Source organism: Oncorhynchus gorbuscha, unplaced genomic scaffold (genome assembly GCF_021184085.1).
Source record: "Oncorhynchus gorbuscha isolate QuinsamMale2020 ecotype Even-year unplaced genomic scaffold, OgorEven_v1.0 Un_scaffold_1751, whole genome shotgun sequence".
Classification (NCBI taxonomy): Eukaryota; Metazoa; Chordata; class Actinopteri; order Salmoniformes; family Salmonidae; genus Oncorhynchus; species Oncorhynchus gorbuscha.
Window position 1 is genome coordinate 107,850 of NW_025746439.1, and position 4,429 is coordinate 112,278.

The 4,429-nt window shown below is 53.4% G+C and overlaps 1 long non-coding RNA gene across 1 annotated transcript; it reads right to left on the reverse strand.

The window, feature by feature from the left end:
- Positions 1-2,415: 2,415 nt before the first annotated feature.
- On the reverse strand, positions 2,416-4,201 carry LOC124024158. The gene is made up of 3 exons (XR_006836952.1): positions 4,176-4,201; positions 2,819-3,952; positions 2,416-2,773 (listed from the first exon to the last, which is right to left on the reverse strand). It is a non-coding gene; the product is annotated as an uncharacterized LOC124024158 (long non-coding RNA).
- Between the last annotated feature and the right edge of the window lie 228 nt (positions 4,202-4,429).

Sequence of the window (4,429 nt, forward strand, 5' to 3'; positions counted from 1 at the left end):
AGACGAGGGCCAGTTGGAGCCCAGGCCAGAGACGAGGGCCAGGTGGAGCCCAGGTCAGAGACGAGGGGCCAAGTGGAGCCCAGGTCAGAGACGAGGGGCCAAGTGGAGCCCAGGCCAGAGACGAGGGGCAAGTGGAGCCCAGGCCAGAGACGAGGGGCCAGGTGGAGCCCAGGTCAGAGACGAGGGGCCAGGTGGAGCCCAGGCAGAGACGAGGGGCCAGGTGGAGCCCAGGCCAGAGACGAGGGGCCAGGTGGAGCCCAGGCCAGAGACGAGGGGCCAGGTGGAGCCCAGGCCAGAGACGAGGGGCCATGTGGAGCCCAGGCCAGAGACGAGGGGCCAAGTGGAGCCCAGGCCAGAGACGAGGGGCCAAGTGGAGCCCAGGCCAGAGACGAGGGGCCAAGTGGAGCCCAGGCCAGAGACGAGGGGCCAAGTGGAGCCCAGGCCAGAGACGAGGGGCCAAGTGGAGCCCAGGCCAGAGACGAGGGGCCAAGTGGAGCCCAGGCCAGAGACGAGGGGCCAAGTGGAGCCCAGGCCAGACACGAGGGGCCAGTTGGAGCCCAGGTCAGAGACGAGCACAGGCCAGAGACGAGGGGCCAAGTGGAGCCTAGGTCAGAGACGAGGGGCCAAGTGGAGCCCAGGCCAGAGACGAGGGGCCAAGTGGAGCCCAGGCCAGAGACGAGGGGCCAGTTGGAGCCCAGGTCAGAGACGAGGGGCCAAGTGGAGCCCAGGTCAGAGACGAGGGGCCAAGTGGAGCCCAGGTCAGAGACGAGGGGCCAAGTGGAGCCCAGGTCAGAGACGAGGGGCCAAGTGGAGCCCAGGCCAGAGACGAGGGGCCAAGTGGAGCCCAGGCCAGAGACGAGGGGCCAAGTGGAGCCCAGGCCAGAGACGAGGGACCAAGTGGAGCCCAGGCCAGAGACGAGCACAGGTCAGAGACGAGGGGCCAGTTGGAGCCCAGGTCAGAGACGAGGGGCCAAGTGGAGCCCAGGTCAGAGACGAGGGGCCAAGTGGAGCCCAGGCCAGAGACGAGGGGCCAAGTGGAGCCCAGGCCAGAGACGAGGGGCCAAGTGGAGCCCAGGTCAGAGACGAGGGGCCAGGTGGAGCCCAGGCCAGAGACGAGGGCCAGTTGGAGCCCAGGTCAGAGACGAGGGGCCAAGTGAGCCCAGGTCAGAGACGAGGGGCCAAGTGGAGCCCAGGTCAGAGACGAGGGGCCAAGTGGAGCCCAGGCCAGAGACGAGGGGCCAAGTGGAGCCCAGGCCAGAGACGAGGGGCCAAGTGGAGCCCAGGCCAGAGACGAGGGGCCAGGTGGAGCCCAGGCCAGAGACGAGGGGCCAGGTGGCGCCCAGGCCAGAGACGAGGGGCCAAGTGGAGCCCAGGTCAGAGACGAGGGGCCAAGTGGAGCCCAGGTCAGAGACGAGGGGCCAAGTGGAGCCCAGGTCAGAGACGAGGGGCCAAGTGGAGCCCAGGTCAGAGACGAGGGGCCAAGTGGAGCCCAGGCCAGAGACGAGGGGCCAAGTGGAGCCCAGGCCAAAGACGAGGGGCCAAGTGGAGCCCAGGCCAGAGACGAGGGACCAAGTGGAGCCCAGGTCAGAGACGAGCACAGGTCAGAGACGAGGGGCCAGTTGGAGCCCAGGTCAGAGACGAGCACAGGTCAGAGACGAGGGCCAGTTGGAGCCCAGGTCAGAGACGAGGGGCCAAGTGGAGCCCAGGTCAGAGACGAGGGGCCAAGTGGAGCCCAGGCCAGAGACGAGGGGGCCAGGTGGAGCCCAGGCCAGAGACGAGGGGCCAGGTGGAGCCCAGGTCAGAGACGAGGGCCAGGTGGCGCCCAGGCCAGAGACGAGGGCCAAGTGGAGCCCAGGTCAGAGACGAGGGGCCAAGTGGAGCCCAGGTCAGAGACGAGGGGCCAAGTGGAGCCCAGGTCAGAGACGAGGGGCCAAGTGGAGCCCAGGCCAGAGACGAGGGGCCAAGTGGAGCCCAGGTCAGAGACGAGGGGCCAAGTGGAGCCCAGGCCAGAGACGAGGGACCAAGTGGAGCCCAGGTCAGAGACGAGCACAGGTCAGAGACGGGGCTGCCAAGTGGAGCCCAGGGCTCCAGTACCTAGTGGATCATCGCTTGTGTTTCCCCCTCAACACCACAGTTACCAGTCTGTTTGGCTAACATACCACTCCTTGTACTGAGAAAAACCATCTCACTTACCTTTAAACAGACCGTACTCTGTCTTTAAGAACTCCCCTCAAGAGGGAAAACATTTTCAATTACAGCAGGAGAACAACATTTTCTATTTTTATTATATTTTATTTCAAAACTGTTTTTTTTTGTTGCTTCAATGCACCGGCAGCTGAATTCCACAGAATGATAAATACCACCATGGTCATGTTTTCCATCTACATCTGGTAAATGTTTAATGTCTTTACGGGGAAAAAGAGAGAAACCTCAAACAGTTGGCTTGAATAAAACACAAGAAGAACTACAAAAAGGAGACAGAATAACAACACGCTGTAAAAGAATGAAGACAAATAAATTTAAAAGGAAATCTGGAGAAAACAGACAGTAAAACCAGGACAGCATGTAAAATGAGGGATCCATTTTGATGGGATATTCTGTCCAGAATATCATCTTCAGAAGAACAGACTTCAGAGAGACGTGGAGACATTAGAGGGGGGGGGCAGAAGTTAAACAGACTTCAGAGAGACGTGGAGACATTAGAGGGGAGGGGGGGGGGACTCCACCATCACTTCCTTTCTGTTCCCTGTCCTAATGCGGTCAAATTAAAGACCTGGGTATAAACACACAATCCCTTAGAATCAAATCAATAACAGACCTGGGTATAAACACACAGCCCCTTAGAATCAAATCAATAACAGACCTGGGTATAAACACACAGCCCCTTAGAATCAAATCAATAACAGACCTGGGTATAAACACACAGTCCCTTAGAATCAAATCAATAACAGACCTGGGTATAAACACAGCCCCTTCTTAGAATCAAATCAATAACAGACCTGGGTATAAACACAGCCCCTTCTTAGAATCAAATCAATTAAAGACCTGGGTATAAACACAGCCCCTTAGAATCAAATCAATTAAAGACCTGGGTATAAACACAGCCCCTTCTTAGAATCAAATCAATAACAGACCTGGGTATAAACACAGCCCCTTCTTAGAATCAAATCAATTACAGACCTGGGTATAAACACAGCCCCTTCTTAGAATCAAATCAATTAAAGACCTGGGTATAAACACAGCCCCTTAGAATCAAATCAATAACAGACCTGGGTATAAACACACAGCCCCTTAGAATCAAATCAATAGCAGACCTGGGTATAAACACAGCCCCTTCTTAGAATCAAATCAATAACAGACCTGGGTATAAACACACAGCCCCTTAGAATCAAATCAATTAAAGACCTGGGTATAAACACACAGCCCCTTCTTAGAATCAAATCAATAGCAGACCTGGGTATAAACACAGCCCCTTCTTAGAATCAAATCAATTAAAGACCTGGGTATAAACACACAGCCCCTTCTTAGAATCAAATCAATAGCAGACCTGGGTATAAACACAGCCCCTTCTTAGAATCAAATCAATAGCAGACCTGGGTATAAACACAGCCCCTTAGAATCAAATCAATAGCAGACCTGGGTATAAACACAGCCCCTTCTTAGAATCAAATCAATAACAGACCTGGGTATAAACACAGCCCCTTCTTAGAATCAAATCAATTAAAGACCTGGGTATAAACACAGCCCCTTAGAATCAAATCAATAACAGACCTGGGTATAAACACAGCCCCTTCTTAGAATCAAATCAATAACAGACCTGGGTATAAACACAGCCCCTTCTTAGAATCAAATCAATAACAGACCTGGGTATAAACACAGCCCCTTCTTAGAATCAAATCAATAACAGACCTGGGTATAAACACAGCCCCTTAGAATCAAATCAATAACAGACCTGGGTAAACACAGCCCCTTCTTAGAATCAAATCAATTAAGACCCGGGTATAAACACACAGCCCCTTCTTAGAATCAAAGCAATAGCAGACCTGGGTATAAACACAGCCCCTTCTTAGGAATCAAATCAATAAAAGACCGGGTATAAACACAGCCCTCTTCTTAGGAATCAAATCAACAGACCTGGGTATAAACACAGCCTTCTTAGAATCAAATCAACAGACCTGGGTATAAACACAGCCCCTTCTTAGAATCAAATCAATTAGGCAGACTGGAAAAGAATATCAAAATGAGGAGGTTACTTAGTACTGAAGTCCCTTAAGAGATTCCCTCAACTGCCTCCTTCACTATTGATAGAAACCAGAAAAACTGGGAAGAAGGATAAAAAAAAACAGCAGCTTCTGGCTCAATTCAGCTTTGTAATCTATGAATGAATGGTCGACCCCATCTGTTATGATACGGAGAGGGGACAGGGCTG